The 21,799-nt window shown below is 38.3% G+C and overlaps 1 pseudogene; it reads left to right on the forward strand.

Annotated features, from left to right (window-relative positions):
- The first annotated feature begins 687 nt into the window (after positions 1-687).
- On the forward strand, positions 688-787 carry LOC139185482 (U6 spliceosomal RNA; annotated as a pseudogene).
- Positions 788-21,799: the final 21,012 nt, after the last annotated feature.

Consider the following 21,799-nt stretch of genomic DNA (forward strand, 5'->3'; position numbering starts at 1 on the left):
AACCAAGAAATTCCAGGTGTACAAGCTGGATTTAGAAAAGGCGGAGGAACCAGAGATCAAATTGCCAACATACCCTGAACCATAGAGAGAGCTAGGAAATTCCAGAAAAACATCTACCTCTGCTTAATTGACTATGTTAAAGCCTTTGACTGTGTGGCTCACAACAAACAAATTTTCACCCTGTGGAAAATTCTGAAACAGATGGGAATACCAGACCACCTTACCTGTCTCTTGAGAAACTTGTATACCGGTCAAGAAGCAACAGTTAGAATTTTATATGGAACAACTGACTGGTTCAAATTAGGGGAATAGTAAGACGATTCCTTGGAGGAGGCCATGGCAATCCACTCCAGTATTGCCTGGAGAATGCCATGGACACAGGAGCCTGGCAGGCTACAGTCTATAGGGTCACATAGAGTCAGATGTGACGGAGGCGACTCAGCACGTACAGCACATGCCCAAGACTAGGCTATATATTGTCACCCTGTTTAACTTATATTCAGAGTACATCATGCAAAATGCCAGGTTGGACGAATCACAAGCTGGAATCAAGATTGTCTGGAAAATATCAACAGTCTCTAATATGCAGATGATACTACTCTAATGGAAAAAAGTGAAGAGGAACTAAAGAGCCTCTTGATGAAGGTAAAAGAGAAGAGCAAAGAAGCTGGCTTAAAACAACATTCAGTACTCTGGCAGCACACATACTAACACTGGAATGAAACAAAGATTAGTGTGGCCCCAGCACAAGGATGACAGACAAATTCGTGAAGCACTCCATATTTTACTATGGCCAATTCATATTGATGTATGGCAAAAACCATCATAATATTATAAAGTAATAAACCTACAATTAAAACAAATAAATAAATAAAAATTTTAAGCCATGAAATACACTTTCCAAGTAAGGAGCTGAGAAGAAAGCTCATTTTACATATCAGAAACAGAGTGACATAAAGTAAGTTACCAAAATTAATATTTCAGACATTATACTGCTATGTGCACTTTTTTTGTTAAAAGAAACTATTCTACCTAAGAAGCAGAATACAACACCATGGTTTTATTTTGAAGAATCAATTGAAGGTTATACATTTAAGCTGATTGCTTTTTTAAAAATTAATTTATTTTAATTGGAGGATAATTACTTACAATATTGTGGTGGTTTTTGCCATCCGTCAACATGAATCAGCCATGGGTGCATATAATTGCTTTTTAAATGAGTTTGGTTGACATTTAAAATTTTGAAATACAGTCACTAAATTTAGTTTTACTATTTTGTTTTGGTAAATGCAATATTCAAAGTTTCCTCTTGTACTCCACATGCCTACTGGAGAAGGAAATGGAAACCCACTCCAGTATTCTTGACTGGGAAACCCCATGGACAGAGGAGTGTGGTGGGCTACAGTCCATGGGGTCACAAAGAGTTGGACATGACTGACCAACACTTTTCCACATGCTTATAAAGTTTTTATAAATAGATTGTTTACTTGACCTAAAGAGATTCAAAAGTAATTCTTATGTTCTTCAATTTATTCTGACTAATATTGAGAGAGTCTCTATGTTTAATAAAATTTTTAATGAAGTAGCATTTAATCTCAAATACATTAAAGGAATATCTTAAGATTGGAAACAAACAAAACTCAACATTCACAAAACTAACATCATGGCATCCAGTCCCATTAGTTCATGGCAAATAGAAGAGGGAAAAGTGGAGACAGTGACAGATTCCATTTTCTTGGACTCTGAGATCACTGTTGATGGAAATGGCAACCCACTCCAGTGTTCTTGCCTGGAGAATCACAGGGATGGGGGAGCCTGGTGGGCTGCCGTCTCTGGGGTCGCACAGAGTCGGACACGACTGAAGCGACTTAGCAGCAGCAGCAGCAGCAGCCATTAAATTAAAAGGTGCTTGCTCCTTGGAAGGGAAGCTATGACAAACCTAGACAGTGTATTAAAAAGCAGAGACATCACCTAGAAAGGTCTGTATAGTCCAAGCTATAGGTTTTTCCAGTAGTCATATATAGATGTGAGAGTTGGACCATAAAGCAGGCTATTCAGTTCAGTAGCTCACTTGTGTTTCACTCTTTGTGACTCCAAGGCCTGCAACACGCCAAAACTGCCTGGCCATCACCAACTCCCAGAGTTTACTCAAACTCTTGTCCATTGAGTCAGTGAAGCCATTCAACCACCTCATCCTCTGTCGTCCCCTTCTCCTCCTGCTTTCATTCTTTCCCAGCATCAGGGTCTTTTCAAATGAATCAGTTTTTCACATCAGGTGGGCAAAGTATTGGAGTTTCAGCTTCAACATCAGTTCTTCCAATGAATATTCAGGACTGATTTCCTTTAGGATTGACTGGTTTGATCTCCTTCCAGTCAAAGAGACTCTCAAGAGTCTTCTCCAACACCACAGTTCAAAAGCATCAATTCTTTGGCACTCAGCTTTCTTTATAGTCCAACTCTCACATCCATATATGACTGTGGAAAAACCATAGCTTTGACAAGATGGACCTTTGTTGGCAATGTCTCTGCTTCTTAAATATGCTCTCGAGGTTGGTCATAACTTTTTTCCAAGGAGAGAGCATCTTTTCATATCAGGGCTGCAGTCACAATACGCAGTGATTTTGGAGCCCCCCAAAATAAAGCCTATCATTGTTTCCCCATCTACCTGCCATGAACTGATGGGACCAGATGCCACGATCTTCATTTTCTGAATGTTGAGCTTTAAGCCAACTTTTTCACTCTCCTCTTTCACTTTCATCAGGAGGCTTTTTAATTCATCTTCACTTTCTGCCATAAGGGTGGTATCATCTGCATATCTGAGGTTATTGATATTTCTCCTGGAAATGTTGATTCCAGCTTGTGCTTCATCCAGCCCAGTGTTTCTCATGATGTACTCTGCATAGAAGTTAAATAAGCAGGGTGACAATTAACAGCCTTGATGTATTCCTTTCCCTATTTGGAACCAGTCTATTGTTCCATGTCCAGTTCTAACTGTTGCTTCCTGACCTGCATACAGATTTCTCAAGAGGCAGGTCAGGTGGTCTGGTATTCCCATCTCTTTCAGAATTTTCCACAGTTTATTGTGGTCCACACAGTCAAAGGCTTTGGCATAGTCAATAAAGCAGTAATAGACGTTTTTCTGGAACTCTCTTGCTTTTTCAATGATCCAGTGGATGGTGGCAATTTGATTTCTGGTTCCTCTGCCTTTTCTAAATCCAGCTTGAACATCTGGAAGTTCAGAGTTTATGTACTGTTGTAGCCTGGCGTGGAGAATTTTGAGCATTACTTTACTAGCGTGTGAGATGAGTGCAACTGTGTAGTAGCTTGAGCATTCTTTGGCGTTGCCTTTCTTTGTGATCGGAATGAAAGCTGACCTTTTCCAGTCCTGTGGGCACTGCTGAGTTTTCAAAAATTGCTGGCATATTGAATGCAGCACTTTCACAGCATTATCTTTTAGGATATGAAATAGCTCAACTGGAATTCTATCACCTCCACTAGCTTTGTTCCTAGTGATGCTTCCTAAGGCCTACTTGACTTCCCATTCCAGGATGTCTGGTTCTAGGTGAGTGATCACACCATCGTGAGTATCTGGGTCGTGAAGATCTTTTTTTGTATAGCTCTTCTGTGTATTCTTGCCACCTCTTCTTAATATCTTCTGCGTCTGTTAGGTCCATACCATTTTTGTCTTTTATTGAGCTCATCTTTGCATGAAATGCTCTCTTGGTATTCTAATTTTCTTGAAGTGATCTCTAGACTTTCCCATTTTATTGTTTTCCTCTATTTCTTTGCATTGATCACTGAGGAAGGCTTTCTTATCTCTCCTTGCTATTCTTTGGAACTCTGCATTCAGATGCCTATATCTTTCCATTTCTCCTTTGCCTTTTGCTTCTCTTCTATTCATAGCTATTTGTAAGGCCTCCTCAGACAACCATTTTGCCTTTTTACATTTCTTTTTCTTGGGGATCGTCTTGATCCCTGCCTCCTGTACAATGTCACGAACCTCTGTCCATAGTTCATCGAGCACTCTGTCTATCAGATCTAATTCCTTGAATCTATTTGTCACTTCCCCTGTATAGTTGTAAGGGATTTGATTCAGGTCATACCTGAGTGGTCTAGCAGTTTTCCCTACTTTCTTCAATTTAAGTCTGAATTTGGCAATAAGGAGTTCATGATCTGAGCCAAAGTCAGCTCCTAGTCTTGTTTTTGCTGACTGTATAGAACTTCTCTATCTTTGGCTGCAAAGAATATTATCAATATGATTTCAGTATTGACCATCTGGTGATGTCCATGTGTAGAGTCTTCTCTTGTGTTGTTGGAAGAGGGTGTTTGCTATGACCAGTGTGTTCTTTTGGCAAAACTATTAGCCTTTGCCCTGCTTCATTCCATACTCCAAGGCCAAATTTGCCTATTACTCCAGGTATTTCTTGAACTTCCTATTTTTCCATTCCAGTCCCCTATATTGAAAAGGACATCTTTTTTGTTGTTAGTTCTAGAAGGTCTTGTAGGTCTTCATAACCATTCAACTTCAGCTTCTTCAGCATTACTGGTCAGGGCATAGACTTGGATACTGTGATATTGAATGGTTTGCCATAGACACAAACAGAGATCATTCTGTCATTTTTGAGATTGCATCCAAGTACTGCATTTTGGACTCTTTTGTTGACTATGATGGCTACTCCATTTCTTCTAAGGAATTCTTGCCTACTGTAGTAGATATAATGGTCATTTGAGTTAAACACCAATTCCAGTCCATTTTAATTTGTTGATTCCTAAAATATTGATGTTTACCCTTGCCACCTCCTGTTTGACCACTTCCAATTTGCCTTGATTCATGGACCTAACATTTCAGGTTCCTATGCAGTACTTCTCTTTACAGCATCGGGCTTTACTTTCATCACCAGTTGCATCCACAACTGGGTGTTGTTTTTGCTTTGGTTCCATCTCTTCATTCTTTTTGGGCTTATTTTCCCACTAATCTCCAGTAGCATATTGGGCACCTACCAACCTGGGGAGTTCATCTTTCAGTGTCTTAATTTTTGCCTTTTCATACTGTTCATTTGGTTCTCAAGGCAAGAGTACTAAAGTGGTTTGCCATTCCCTTCTCCAATGGACCATGTTTTGTCAGAACTCTCCACCATAATCCATTTGTCTTGGGTGGCCCTGCCTGGAATGGCTCCTAGTTTCATTGAGTTAGACAAGGCTGTGGTCCATGTGTGGAGAAGGCAATGGCACCCCACTCCAGTACTCTTGCCTGGAAAATCCCATGGATGGAGGAGCCTGGAAGGCTGCAGTCCATGGGCTCACTGAGGGTCGGACACAACTGAGCGACTTCACTTTCACTTTTCACTTTCATGCACTGGAGAAGGAAATGACAACCCACTCCACTGCTCTTGCCTGGAGAATCCCGGGGACGGGGGAGCCTGGTGGGCTGCCGTCTATTGGGGTCACACAGAGTCGGACATGACTGAAGCGACTTAGCAGCAGCAGCAGCAGTGGTCCATGTGATCAGATTGGTTAGTTTCCTGTGATTGTGGTTTTCAGTCTGTCTGCCCTCTGATGGAAAGGGGTAAGAGCAACAAGGCAGGCTGAGCATCAAAGAATTGATGGTTTCAAACTGCTGCTAAAGATGACTCTTGAGATTCCCTTGGACTGCAAGGAGATCAAACCAGTCAACCCTAAATGAAATCAACCCTGAATATTCATTTGAAGGGCTGATGCTGAAGCTCCAATACTTTGGCTTCCTGATAAGACCCAACACATTGGAAAAGACCTTGATGCTAATATTGGGAATGACAGCAGGCAAAAGGAGCAGAGGGTGAGGAGATGGTTAGACAATATCACTGACTCAATGGACATGAATTTTAGCAAACTCTGGAAGATAGTAAAGCACAGGAAAGCCTGGGGTGCTGTAGTCCATGGGGTTGCATAGCGTTGGACATGACTGAGCGACTGAACACCACCAGCACCTAAATATACATTTCTCCAAAGAAGACACACAGACGGCCAAGAGGTACATTAAAGGATGCTCAGAAATGCAAGTAAAAGCCATAATGTGATATTACTTCACACCATGAAGGAAAGTCATCATGAAAAAAGTCAACAAAGAATAAATGCTAGAGAGGGTATGGAGTCATAGGAACTCCCCTACACTGTTAGTGGGAATGTAAGTTGGTGCAAGCATTTGGAAAATAGGTTCCTCAGAAACCTAAACACAGGGCTACAATATGATTAAGGAATCCCACTCCTAGGCATGTACCTGAAGAAAAACATGTTTTGAAAGGATACATGCACTTCAGTGTGCTTGGTAGCACTGTTTATAACAGCGAAGACATGAAAACAATCTAAATATCCTTTAAAAGATCAATGGATAAAGAAGAAGAGGTACATATATGCAATGGAATATTACTGGGTCATTAAAAAGAACGAAACAATGCCATTTGCAGCAACATGGATGGATCTGGATATTATCATACTACATGAAGTAAGTCAGTTCAGTTCAGTCACTCAGTCATGTCTGTTTGCGACCCCATGGACCGCAGCACACTGGGCCTCCCTGTCTATCACCAATTCCTGGAGTTTACCCAAACTCATGTGCATTGAATCAGTGATGCCATCCAACCTTCTCATCCTCTGTCGTCCCCTTCTCCTCCTGCCTTCAATCTTTCCCAGCATCAGGGTCTTATCAAATGAGTCAGCTCTTAGCATCAGGGGGCCAAAGTATTGGAGTTTCAGCTTCAACATCAGTCCTTCCAATGAATATTCAGGACTGATTTCCCTTAGGATGGACTGGTTGGATCTCCTTGCAGTCCAAGGGACTCTCAAGAGTTTTCTCCAACACCACAGTTCAAAAGCATCAAACCTTAGGTGCTCAGCTTTCTTTATAGTCCAACTCTCACATCTATACACGAGTACTGGAAAAACCATAGCCTTGACTAGATGGACCTTTGTTGGCAAAGTAATGTCTCTGCTTTTTAATATGCTATCTAGGTTGGTCATAACTTTTCTCCAAAGGGATAAGTGTCTTTTAATTTCATGGCTACAGTCACCATCTGCAGTAATTTTGGAGCCCCAAAAATAAAGTCTGCCACTGTTTCCACTGTTTCTCCATCTATCTGCCATGAAGTGATGGGACCAGATACCATGATCTTGGTTTTCTGAATGTTGAGTTTTAAGCCAACTTTTTCACTCTCCTCTTTCACTTTCATCAAGAGGCTCTTTAGTTCCTCTTCACTTTCTGCCATAAGGGTGGTGTCATCTGCATATCTGAGGTTATTGATATTTCTCCTGGCAATGTTGATTCCAGCTTGTTTCATCCATCCCAGTGTTTCTCATGATGTACTCTGCATAGAAGTTAAATAAGCAGGGTGACAATAACAGCCTTGACATACTCCTTTTCCCATTTGGAACCAGTCTATTGTTCCATGTCCAGTTCTAACTGTTGCTTCCTGACCTGCGTACAGATTTCTCAAGAGGCAGGTAAGGTGCTCTGGTATTCCCATCTCTTTCAGAATTTTCCACAGTTTGTTGTGGTCCACACAGTCAAAGGCTTTGGTATAGTCAATAAAGTAGTAATAGATGTTTTTTTGGAACTCTCTTGCTTTTTCTATGATCCAGTGGATGGTGGCAATTTGATCTCTAGTTCCTCTGCCTTTTCTAAAACCAGCTTGAACATCTGGAAGTTCACAGTTCACATATTGTTGAAGCCTGGCTTGGAGAATTTTGAGCATTACTTTACTAGCGTGTGAGATGAGTGCAATTGTGTGGTAGTCTGAGCATTCTTGGCATTGCCTTTCTTTGGGATTGGAATGAAAACTGACCTTTTCCAGTCCTGTGGCCACTGCTGAGTTTTCCAAATTTGCTGGCATATTGAATGCAGCACTTTCACAGCATTATCTTTTAGGATTTGAAATAGCTCAACTGGAATTCCATCACCTTCACTAGCTTTGTTCATAGTGATGCTTCCTAAGGCCTTCCTGACTTCCCATTCCAGGATGTCTGGCTCTAGGTGAGTGATCACACCATCATGATTATCTGGGTAGTGAAGATCTTTTTTGTACAGTTCTGTGTATTCTTGCCATCTCTTCTTAATATCTTCTGCTTCTGTTAGGTCCATACCATTTCTGTCTTTTATTGAGCCCATCTTTGCATGAAATGCTCTCTTAGTATCTCTAATTTTTTTGGAAGAGATCTCTAGTCATTGCCATTCTATTGTTTTCCTCTATTTCTTTGCAGTGATTGCTGAGAAAGGCTTTCTTATCTCTCCTTGGTATTCTTTGGAATTCTGCATTCAAATGTGTATATCCTTCCTTTTTTCCTTTGCTTTTTGCCTCTCTTCTTTTCACAGCTATTTGTAAGGCCTCCTCAGACATCCATTTTGCTTTTTTGCATTTCTTTTTCTTGGGGATGGTCTTGATCCCTGTGTCCTGTAGAACGTCATGAACCTCCATCCATAATCAGAGAAGTCAGAGAAAGACAAATATCAGATTATATTGCTTATATGTGGAGTCTAGAACTAATGATACAAATGAATTTATTTACAAAACAGGAACAGACTCACAGAGAATGAACTTATGATTACTAGGAGGGAAAGGTAAGGGGAGGGATAGACTGAGAGTTTGATACTGACACATACACAGATATTTAAGATAAATAAACAAGGAGGACTTACTGTACAGCAGAAAGAACTCTGCTCAATATTCTGTAATAATCTAAATGAGAAAGAATTTTTGAAAAATATATACACACATATATGTATACCTGAATATCTTTCTGTATACCCTAAACTAATTCACTGTTGTTAATCAATGATACTCCAATGTAAAATTAAAAAAAAATTAAAGATATGCTTTGGAGGTGCATTTGCTAAAGTGTTTAGCTTTCTGTGCCTTAATTTCATAATTTTAAAAATGGAGTTACCACCTGCCTTATGATAGGCTAAGTAAGGATTAAATTATATGTGGCATGTACAATATTCAGCATACTCAATAAAGGTTAGCTTTTCCTTTGTGGAAAGAGTACTGGATAGAAAAGAATAGGTCCATGCTTTGGTTTAGTTCAGCTATTAACTCAAGATATGGCCTCAGTTGGGAAGGGATGGTGATTATAAATCACAGACTATTAGAGCTCTATGGGACCTTTGGGATTATTGATGTCATCCTACCAGTAAGGAAAGAATAGGCAGCACAGGAAAGTAAAACCATATCCTGTAGGAAATTCTTGGCACTGAATATGGGGTCCAATAAGGCCGTTCCTGTTAGGAAACTCCAGTGATTCTAAGTATTCCATAATGTTGCTGACAATTCTTCTATATAAGGGCTCTCTGGGGTCTTTCCTAGTAATTGCATCATTTTATTTCTGTTCTAACTTGACCTGAGTTCACAGGTTTCTCAGAAAAAGCCAGAAAATAATATGTCAAATCAAAATTTATTTTCTTTTCTTTTGCTCCACAATTGTGCATTTTCAATGACTCAGCCCACTGAGAGACATTCTACTTTCAACTCCTCCTTGAGGTACTGATTTCTGCCTGGCCTGGTTGAAAATCTCCAACCAAGTGCCAATCAGTCTTAATATCATTAAAAGTAGAACAACAAAACATCATGCTCCTTTTGTCAAGTAATAGGAAGTAAGCAGCATCACTGCTGAAGTCATCTTTCCATTTAAAATTTTTTATTAAGGAAAGAATAAAACATTTTCAGAAGAAGAGAAAATACTATAAATTCTTTCATGTACTTACAACTCAGATTCAATTTCTACCGTGGGTAAATAGCATGGGGGAAGGTGGAATCATTTTAAATTAAAAGATACTTAACAGGGTGTTGCAGTTTCAGAAATAGTGGAGACTCTGGGTGGATTGAACTGTTCCTTAGATGATAATTGCAAAATCTGGACTACACACACACACACACACATATATATATATGAACTGGAGACTGACCAAAATCAAAACTACAGGAAAGAAGAATTTCCATGAGTGTGATTTGAAGGTTTTCAGGCTACTGCCTACATAGCTATACAGCAGCAGAAAGCCACCGTCTTACTAATCTGAGCTATCAGATGCAGTTTGGGGCTGGCAAAGCAGAAGCTTAGAGGAATTATCCTAGAAGGGAGGGAACTGCACAAGGTGAAATCCTTGAACATATACATACAAAATCTGCCAAAAACTTTGGATGACCGCTAAACTATATATGGCCAGGGAAGACCTAAAGAGGCCTTGAAATATAGAGTAGCTGAGAGCTGAATAAATTGAGTGGGAGGTCATTTGCTATCTACCACAAGGAAGACAGAGTTCTGAGTCTGAGTCAAGCCAAAGTAACTAACTGCCTTCTAAAATTAAGACTTATTGTTCAGAAGAACATAACATAATCCAGATACCCAACCCTGTATAATTCAAGGTCTAGGTGCCAATCAGAAAAGCCCCCGGATGTACAAAAAAACAAAAACACAAACCCACAAAAAAATTCACACACAATGAGTGAAAATAAAGAAGAAATTTTAGAAGACTATAAGGTAGAAAAAAAGAAAACCTCTCCATTTCTAGTATCTGTCCTTCTTGCCTAGACTTGAGGCATCTCTACTAATACCAGGCTCTAATTTACTCTCACTAGGCATTCCCCATTATGGATCTTCCCTTGTAGCTCAGTCAGTAAAGAATCTGCCTGCAATGCAGGAGACCCAGGTTCGATTCCTGGGTTGGGAAGATCCTCTGGAGAATGAAATGGCAACCTACTCCAGTTTTGTTGCCTGGAGAGTCCCATGGACAGAAGAGCCTGGCAGGTTATAGTCCATAGCGTCTCAAGAGTCGGACACGACTTAGTGATTAAACCACTACAGGCATTATGGAAGAACAGTCAATAATATCCAATGTAGTATCACCTATTCCAGTTGACACAGGTTTGATGTCAGTGGGATAGTAGGTAAGATGATGGTATTGATTATGTGGTAGTGTTAACAATGTTGGTGATAATGGTGGCAGACAGAACTGAAATTCTTACTGAACATCAGGATGTAAGAGGAAAATATTCTAAATCTTTGTTGTTGTTTAGTTACTTAGTTGTGTCAGGGTCCTTTGTAGCTATTTAATCTCATTAAATATCATTTAATGAAGCCCAGACCTGGATTGGGTTTTTCCAATTTCATATCTTGGTAATAAGAGTGACTATCCTGCTTACTCCATAGAGCAGTTATGAGAAAACAAATGAAATAATGACAACAATAGCTTACATTTTTTGAGGAATTAACATTTTCCAGGCATGGTTCTAAGTTCTTTCTTTTTATGTATTAATTTATCTACTACTAATAACAATGAGGTAGCATTTTTACTAGTCTCATTTCATAGATAAAGAGAGAGAGATTAAACAACTTGCCAAATTAAGAAGATTTAGAGGTGGGAGTCTGTCAGGGAAGATGTGTGGATCAAGTATTCTCAGCACTCTTGCCTCTGTTGTTAAGATTTTAAACTGATATAACCACTATGGACAGCAATTTGGAAACAGTCTTACAATTAGATGCTCACTGTTATGAATGGGTTATTTCAATCATGATATTCACTAAGAGAAACTCTTGTATGTGTACAACAGGAGACACAGAAAAAAATCTTCAAGGAAACATTATTTGCCATAGGAAAATAAACCTAATTGTCCATCAATAAGTGAATGGATATATCAACTGAGATGCTCCACAACAATTAAGTGCATATGTATCAGTATAAATAGATCTAGAATTTTGCTCTCCATTTTGGTAGCTACTAGCTACATAAAGCTAATAAGCACTTGAAATATGGCTAATATTAGAAGAATAATATTTTGGACATATTTAAATAAAATATGTACTAAATTTAATTTTGCTATTTTTTGTTTTTAGGTGTGGCTATTAGAAAATTTTAAATTAATATGTGGTTCAATTATATTTTTATTGGGCAGCACTGATCTAGAAAATATAATTTGAGTTAAAATAAGCTATGGAAAAATTTGTAAACACCACAAAAAATATGAAACAATATTGTCTACATTTATACAGCATATATATGCAATTAAAATACAAAAATGTAGACTGAAATGGTACCCACAAAATTCATAATAATGCCCACCCATGGAGAATAGATAGGGGGTGGAACCTGGAGAGGAAAACAAAGGGAACCTGAATTTTATTTGTAATATTCCAAATACTTTAGTTAGATAAACAATGTATCTAAAGCCAAAAGGACTAAATACTAATGTTTGATTGTTCTTGAGAGTAGGGTATTTTTACATTTTGGTATTTTAACTTTTCAAAAATGAAACAGAGCCAAAAAAATTGAATATCAATAACGTCACACATACAGCACACATTCATTTACACTTTTAACAATTCTTCCATCATTAGGTGCCATATTTAACCAGAGGTTCTGGCAAAGATAAGGTCAAATGAGGACATTAAGGACAGAGGTTAAAGTCCACATACTGTCATAAATGTATATATGAGTATTCATAAAAGCCAGTGATTTTTGTTGACTATAAGAGTAATATGTGTCCATTGCACAAAATTTGGAATTTAGGAAAAGTATAAAGAGAATAAACAACATTTTACCACAATCCCATCACTAATAGAAAGTCACTGGATATTTTGGTTTATTTTCTTTTAGTCTTTTTGAATATTTGGCTTTTTACTTTTGCTAATATCTGGCAGATATTTTGAAACAAACCCCTGAATGAAATATGATTGTTTTGTCTTTGATCAAAATAATGTTTGCCTTGGGGCTCCAGATTTGGCTTCTGATATCTTTTTAAAAAATAAAAACAAAAAGCAATGGCTAATACTAAAGGCTGTACCCAGCACACTAAGCATGTTTCATGCATTATATAATTTAAACCACTTTCCAATGTAGGAACCATTATAATTCCTATTTTATACAGAGAAAAATGAGGCATAGAGAGGCTTCCTAAGCCGCTAAGAAGGCTCTTGGATGAGATGAAGTTTCAGATTCAAATCCACAGAGTTTGATAAATTTATCTCTATGACATGCCCTCTAAGAGTCTTTGGGTTTATACTGAATTTAGGGGTGTGTGGGTGGGTGGGTGGGTGTATGTGGGTGGGTGGGTGGGTGGGTGTGTGTGTGTGTGTGTGTGTGTGTGTGTGATGGGGTAGTGGCATAGAACATATTCTGTGGCCATTACCTGCACCCTACACCTTCATTACACTAACCTCAGACTAAAAGCTGTATCTGGCCCATTCTAGGGAGATTCAAATTTCAGATAAGCAGTGACAATGTCCTCCTGAGGTTAGGCAGTGAGTCAATCCTCAAATACACTTTGTGTTGTTTTAGGTTCAGAGATCTTCTCTGTAGCAACTGACCCATTCCTTAACAACCCTCAGCAGGCTGTAATTGGAACAAAGAACCTCAGAGTCCCAGACTTATCAGTGTCAGAGCCGACATATTGCCGACATACTGCTTTCTGTATCTGGACACATAAACAGGTATAAGTGACTCAGGTGAACTTTGTTCATGAAAGCTGTTGTTGTTCAGTCGCTAAGTTGTGTCTGACTCTTTGTGACCCCATGGACTGCAGCACACCAAGCTTCCCTGTCCTTCACTATTTCTCAGAGTTTGCTCAAATTCATGTCCATTGACTTGCTGATGCCATCCAACCATCTCATCCTCTGTTGCCCCCTTCTCCTCCTTCCCTCAATCTTTCCTAGCATCAGGGTCTTTTCCAGTGAGTCAGCTCTTTACATGAAGTGGCCAAAGCTTTGGAGTTTCAACATCAGTCCTTCCAATGAATTTCCTTTTGGATTGTTAATGAAAAGATACTTTTATCTCATATTAACAGAAGTCTTCATTACACTTTGCCATGGGCTAAGTACTTTACATGTTTTGCAATGCTTTATTTCATTTCATCTTTGTAACAACCCTATAATGAAGATTCTAATATGATTCTCAATTCACTAATAGAGAAACTGAGGCTTACAGAGGTTGGGGATGTTGCTGAGGATATAGAGATAATAATGGTGGAGCTGTCCATACTTTCAATCTGAGAACTACAAACATCAGAGGCCATACTCTTCCTCTATCTTTTACCACCCACGCCCCTAGCATATAAAGACATATTATTTCCCTTTGCTAAGCAGTGTACTGTGACAATGTTTGAATCCAGTAGAAGAAACGTACTTGATATAGAATTCCCCAGACACTGGTATAGCCAGTCAGATGGTTCTTATCTTTTGCAAACACATCTTTTCCTTCAGTTTCCCCCACCAGACCTGCCAAGTTTGGGATGGGTATCTGTTATCAACTCCTGGACCTGTCCAGTTGGTATCCAGATTGGTCCAGAACCCAAAGAAGCAGATTTTAAATGACTTGTTTTTGTGTTGCACATTGCAGCCTAGGAGAAAACTGGATAGTCACCAGCTTATAAAAGTAAGGAAATGAGAACCATGCTTAAGAGGAGTAAGGCCTGCCAGTGAGCAGAGACAGGGATTAAACTTTCAAAATATGATGGGCGATTAGGGTGGGGCAGGGGATGGTTAGGCAGAGGATGAATCAGAGTTTGAAGGCAGCCTTAGCCAAAGAACTGACCGACAGACAGACCCTGGGCACTTAATAACTCTGGTAACTTCGTAAAAGAGTGGAAGATATCCTCAAGGTAATTTTTCTTCAATTCTTGTCCATTGGAGACTGAGGAGCAGTCATCACTGGGGGCCTTCAGAGTTGAGATAACATGCTGATTGGGGTAAGACCAAAGGCAGGATGAAGTCAAATGTACCTGCTGCTGGGACCCAGCCACCTCCTTGGCCTTAGAGCAGCACTCAACCCAGTAGCCTCCCACTGTATTGTTAATACATGTCCTGATAATCACTGTCCCAGGTTCTACTAAAGGCCTGAGTCTTTATAATATTGCTTACACATGGTGAGTATTAGATAGCAAGAGAACACCACAGTCCTTGCTGAGCTGAAGAACACAGCCTCTGAGGTCAGGAAACTAATTAATTAATGGGGGGGGTGGGGTGGGGGGTGGGTTCCAAGCCTGTATCTGAGAACTTGATTATTGAATCAGAGATAAAATGTGCACAGAAAAAAGAGTAAAATAAAAAAGTGAAGGGAAGGACTCCTACTTTTCCCACTCTTTGTCCTTTAACCCAGATCAAGGAATAGGAATTAAGCTTCAGCAGTATGTATCTGCATTAGTTCTCTCGCTCTCTTACCAGGGGTCGTATTGCAGGAAGAAGAATTGTGTATTTTAAGAGCAATTCAGCCAATGCCCCAATATTTGGCTGAAAGAAAAAAATGGCAAGGCAAGGAGGAAAATAAAGAACTGGAAAGTAATGTCCTCAAATTTCCTCTGCATATGATTTCCCAGGCTCTAAGAGCAACATTTGTCTCTCTACTCTATGTGCAGGCTTAAAGTGAGTCTCCATAGTCATCTAAACATCATAAAAAGCTGTTTTCATTATTCCCACCCTTCCTAGGAGGGGATTAAGTCACTGATCTGAGACAGCCCTGCCAATTACTCTGACCTCTTTCTTGACAGGAGCTGTTGACACTTGCTTTGGTTCCTCCTTCTACAGGAAATGGGCTTCCCTTGTGGTTCAGCTGGTAAAGAATCTGCCTGCAATGCAGGAGACCTGGCTTTGATGCCTGGGTTGGGAAGATCCCCTGGAGGAGGGAAAGGCTACCCCTTCCAGTATTCTGGCCTGGAGAATTCCATGGACTGTATAGTCCATGGGGATGCAAATAGTTGGACACAACTGAGTGACTTTCACTTTTCCACAAGAAAGTGGCACTATATCTGTATCTCAGTGCAATATTGTCACTGGCAAGACCTCCAAGAATAGAAAACAAAACAACTAATGACACGAAGGGGATATAAAACTCATCAAATGAGACTATTGCCTGAATCGAGAATTGACTCAGAGTACCAGTTGCTCTCTCCAGTGACAACACGAACTTCCAGCAGTCAATCAGGTAATGATTAGACTAAAGGGAGATGTATGTTTCTGAGCTGCTAAGGCACCCCCTCTCTGTGCATTTCTGAAGAATTCATGGACCTACTTTATCCTGATTAAGTGACTTTGGAGAAGAGAAAAGTGGTGACTTCTTACGGAAGCTTAAGGCTGGTCCCTACTCAAAGTGTTTTCTTGTAGAGAAGAACAGTATTAAATCAACTGGATTTCTCACTCATAGTCTGCTGTTTCAGGAGGGAAGTTTTGTGGCCCTTCCTTTGTGGCTGTGTGCTTGGCATTGTCACTCTTTCCGAACATCTCTGTAAGCAAACACTTCTTTGAGGTTTCAATACACTTGTTCCTCTGCTTTCTTTAATAAAATGCATCCTTGGAATTCAGAGAATCTGCTCATTTACTTATTGGCTTAAACATATATAGAAAGAAATTTCTATTAGATACATAGTTTCTGCATTCATCAGTTCTACCTGATACTACTACAAACATGTTCTTTGGGGCACTTACATAGTTATGGAAAAATCTTGCCCTTAATGTCAAACCTTTATTAAGCACCAGAGAACTTTCTCAAAGGTAAAACTGGTAAGATGAAGAATGTGGATAAGAATCAGGCTCTCGATTCAGACAAACTGAGATTCACTCTTTGCTCTGTCACTTAAATTGTTGTTGATTTCAGGCAAGTTGCCTCACCTCTCTGACTTTTTCTTTACAGTGAGCATGACAAATAACTATAAGGGTTGCTGTGAGGCTTATGCTATGAGCCTGGCTCATAGTAAGAGCACAATATTACTATTAAAAAATGAAACATGGACCCTAATTTTGTGGAGTTCATGGTATTATATAAGGGAAAGAAAATATTTAAAGAGATAAATAACACATCTGGACAAAACTGCTATAATTGACATGCTTAAAAAAACAACAACAGTAAAGCACGGACAAGATAGCCATTCATTTTTGTCAGAAAGGACCATGAGTCTCAGAGAGGAAGTCCTATTGGATCTCACTTGGCTGATAAGTGAAGAAGGGGGTTCTAGGCAGGGGAAACACAAGAGAAGAGACAGAAAGCCATGAAGCACAAGAGAATGCAACCATATGGAGCTGATAACCCTGTCCACATGAAGGAATGCTAGGCTTTCTGAACTTTGTGAACGATTAACTCCCATTAATTTATAGGAGTAAAAGTGTACATTTTTCTTTAGCCTGATGACCAATCTACTACAGAAGATGAATTGGCCAGAAAGGGAAGGATGGAGACACTGTGGAAGCACTAAGATGATGACTACCCATTCACCTTTGGTCCAGTCAGTCAAAATCCAATCAAATTTGGTTTTTGACTCATTGACTTTTCATTCAAGAGCGCTGCATTCTAATTGTGTATTGTCATTCACTAAGTCAGAAAGGGCAAGAGCCATGAAAAGAGGCTTCCCAGTCATAGTTACTTTAAATTTGTTCATTAACCAGCTCATCTATTCATAGAACATCTTATTTGTCACACCACTCCTTTCAGTTTGTTTGTTCAGCCTGATTATCCAAAAGGTCAGGGCTGAATTGCTACTGAACACGGCCTGGATTAAACATGTTTCCAATGTCCAATTGACTTTTCTTTACATTTACATGCAAATGTACACTAAAAATTTACAAAACCTTCTAGGTTTTCAAAGAAGTCAAAGAAACAGAGAGACTTGCAGTGAAAGTCAGAAGAGCTTTCTCTTTCTGCAGTGCAGGAGAAAACTCAGTCTTTGAGAGGATGGGAGAATCCAGCTTAACAAATGCATTCATTAAAGCATATACAGAAATCCAGAAAAGTTTCCAATGAAAAATGGTGACTGAGCCAAGGTTTTGTACATTTTCTCAATGCTATTCAACAAGTTCTTGCCTACATATTGCTAAATGTCCTTCTTAAAATTTTTTTTCTAGTTCTTTTGGGAATAATCTATATATTACTAGTTTGTTTCCATGGTGGTCAGGAAAATTAACTTTATGACTTCAATTCTTTATTGTTTATTGGAAACTATTTTATTTTCCAGCATACGGTCATTTTGGCAAATTTTCCATGAGTATTTGAAGATACTGAACATTCTGTAGTCATTCTATGCATGACTGTGGAATCATTTATTTCTCCATTTAATTCTGTTAATCTTAAAAATAAGGCTATTTTACTAGTTGGATGTAAATTTAGGTTATATATCTTCCCTGTATTTTATTAAAATGAAATGTCCCTCTATTGCTATTAATATAATACAGTAATTATCTCTAACATTTAATACTGAAATATTTAGAAGTATTAATCTTCCTTTTAAATTTGTCAAAATGAAATCTTTAAAAAAATTTCATTGGAGCATAGTTGATTTACAATGTTGTGTTAGTTTCAGGTGTACAGCAAAGTGAATCAGTTTATACATATATTCACTATTTTGAAATCTTTATCTCTAGAATTGTTGAGTATAGAAATTTTACTTTATGTCTAGTAATACTGCAAAGTAAAGTATTTATAATTATTCAATTTCTTTCCTTATTAGTTGGCAACACTCTTATTTTGGATCTCAATTATTATATGTTTAATTATAACATCCTTGGCCTCATATAATTTTTCTCAATTGATGAGAATTTTTAAGATCTATTCCCTTAGTAATGTTCAAATATACATTACAGTATTGATATCTATATTTATCATGTTGTATATTATGTCACTGAAATTATTTATAACTGGAAGTTTGTACCTTTCGACCAGTTTCACAAATTTCCCCCATCCCTGAACTCTTTGCTTCTATCAATCTGTTCTATTTTATGAGTTCAGTTTTGTTTTTTTTACCCTCAAAACTTAAAAAAAATTTTTTAATTTATTTTTTAATTGAAGGATAATTGTTTCAAAGAATTTTGTTGTTTTCTGTCAGACCTTAACACAAATGAGCCATAGGCATATATATATCCACTCACTTTTGAAACTCCCTCCCATCTCCCTCCCCATCCCACCCCTCTAGGTTGATACAGAGCCCCGCTTCAGTTTCTAGAAAGTGAAAGTGAAGTCGCTCAGTTGTGTCCGACTCTTTGTGACCCCATAGACTGTACTACCACGCTCCTCCATCCATGGGATTTTCCAGGCAAGAGTACTGGAGTGGGTTGCCATTTCATTCTCCAGAGGGTCTTCCCAACTCAGGGATCGAACCCAGGTCTCCCACATTGTAGGCAGATGCTTCACCATCTGAGCCACCAGGGAAGTCTCAGTTTCCTGAGACATACAGCAAATTCCTGTTGGTTTTCTATTTTACATATGGTAATGTAAGTTTCCATGTTACTCTTTCCATACATCTCCCCCTCTCCCCATGTCCATAAGTCTATTCTCTATGTCTGTTTCTCCACTGCTGCCCTGTAAATACATTTTTTTAGATTCCATATGTAAGTGAAACCATTTAGTATTTGCCTTTCTCTGATTTATTTTGCTCAGCATAATGCCTCAAGGGTTTATAACAGCTTAACACCTTTTAACTCTCCTTGTGCTTTTGGTATTGTGTGTTTCAATACAATATATATTTTTAAACCCCAAAACATTAGTATTATTGTTTTAATTAATATGTATTTATATTTACACTGTAGTTATTCTTTCTGTTGTTCATTATTCCTTTCTGCATTATTAATCCTCTTTCTAGGATCGTTTTCCTTCTGTAAAAAATTCTTTAGTATTTTAGTGAAGGACAAATGATGATGAATGCTAAGCTTTTGTCTGAAAAAGTATTTATTTTGCCTTCATTTTTGATGAATATGCTCATTAGGTACAGAATTCTAAATTCACATTTCCTTACATTATTTCAAAGATGTAAATCAATTGTTTCATGGTTTCTGTTGCTTCTTTAGGAGTTAAGCTGTCAGTCTTGCTGCCTCTTTGAAGGTAGTATGTTTTTTCCTTGCTTTTTAAAAGATTTTTCTCTTTTGCCTTTGTTGCAACTTTACTATGATGTGCCTAGACATGGTTCTCTTTGATTTCATCCTGTTTTCATTTCATCCTGATTTCCTTTCTATATCCTGAGATTTGCAGACCTTCCTGAATTTATGACTTGATATCTTTTGATAGTTTTAGAAAATTCTCATTCAGGAGCTTTTCAAGTATTGAGTCTTCCACAGCCTCTCGTCCAATTACATGTATGTTAAATCCTTACATCTGATTCCACATATCTCTTCTCTCTTCAAAAATTTTTAAAATATTTTTTCCTTCTTTGGACTTTATTTTGGACACTTTCTACTGACCTTTTTTTCAGTTCACTAATCCTCTTTTCTGGTGTGTCTAATATGTTTTTAAATCCATTTTTTAAATTCTTAATTAAATTATTTTATTTTTTGTTTGAAAATTTCCCTTTAAATTTTTTCACATATTCCAGTTTAATGAAATTCTCCATCTTTTTATTTGTTTTGTCAAAAATTCCAATTATAATTATTTTAGTGTTTATATTTGATAATTCTAATATGCAAATCACTGGTTGGTTTATTTCTATTATTTGTTTTTAAGCTACATTTTTGTTTTGTTTTCTAATACACCTAGTAATGGGCTTTCCAGGTGGCTCAGTGGTAAAGAACCTGCCTCCTAATGCAGGAGACCTGAGTTTGATCCCTGGGTCGGGAAGATACCCTGAAGAAGGAAATTGCAACCCACTCCAGTATTCTTGATGGGAAATCCCAAGGACAGAGGAGCCTGGCAGGTCACAGTCCATTGAGTAATAGAGTTGGACATGACTCCAGTATTCTTGCCTGGAGAATCACATGGAAAGAGGAACTTGGGCTACAGTCCAAAGGGTCTCAAAGAGCTGGACACAACTGAGCAACTTACACTTTCACTTTCCTAACTAGTAAAGTTTAACTGAATGTTGAATCTAATGTTTGAAATATTATAAGACATCTGATTAGTCATCATCTTTTAAGGAGTATTTAATTTTTTTCTAGGTTGATAACATATGAGCAGATTTTTTTTTTAATCAAAGGATAATTGCTTTACAGAATTTTGTTGTTTTCTGTCAAACCTCAACATGAATGAGCCATAGGCATACATATATGCCCTCCCTTTTGAACCTCCCTCACATCTGCCTCCCCATCCCACCCCTCTAGGTTGATACAGAGCCCCGTTTGAGTTTCCTGAGACATACAGCAAATTCCTGTTGGTTATCTATTTTACATATGGTAATGTAAGTTTCCATGTTACTCTTTCCACACATCTCACCCTTTTACCCCTCTCCCCATGTCCATAAGTCTATTATCATTGTCTGTTTCTCCATTGCTGCCCTGTAAGTAAATTCTTCAGTACCATTTTTCTAGATTCTGTATATATGTGTTAGAATATTATATTTATCTTTCTCTTTCTGACTTACTTCACTCCGTATAAGAGGGTCTAGGTTCATCCACCTCATCAGAACTCAAAGGCATTCCTTTTTATGGCTGAGTAATATTCCATTGTGTATATGTATCACAACTTCTTTATCCATTCATCTGTTGATGGACATCTAGCTTGCTTCCACTTTCTAGCTATTGTAAATAGTGCTGCACTGAACCATGGGATACATGTGTCTTTTTCAATTTTGTTTTTTTTAGGATATATGCCTTGGAATGGGATTGCTGGGTCATATGGTGGTTTTATTCCTAGTTTTTTAAGGAATCTCCATACCATCTTCCATACTGGCTGTGTCAATTTACATTCCCACCAACAATGCAAGAGTGTTCCCTTTTTTCTACACCCTCTCCAGAATTTATTGTTTGTAGACTTTTTGACGATGACCATTCTGACTGGTATAAGGCAATATCTCATGGTGGTTTTGATTTGCATTTCTCTAATAATGAGTCATACTGAGCATCATTTCATGCGTTTGTTAGCCATCTGTATGTCTTC

Source organism: Bos indicus, chromosome 10 (genome assembly GCF_029378745.1).
Source record: "Bos indicus isolate NIAB-ARS_2022 breed Sahiwal x Tharparkar chromosome 10, NIAB-ARS_B.indTharparkar_mat_pri_1.0, whole genome shotgun sequence".
Taxonomy (NCBI): Eukaryota; Metazoa; Chordata; class Mammalia; order Artiodactyla; family Bovidae; genus Bos; species Bos indicus.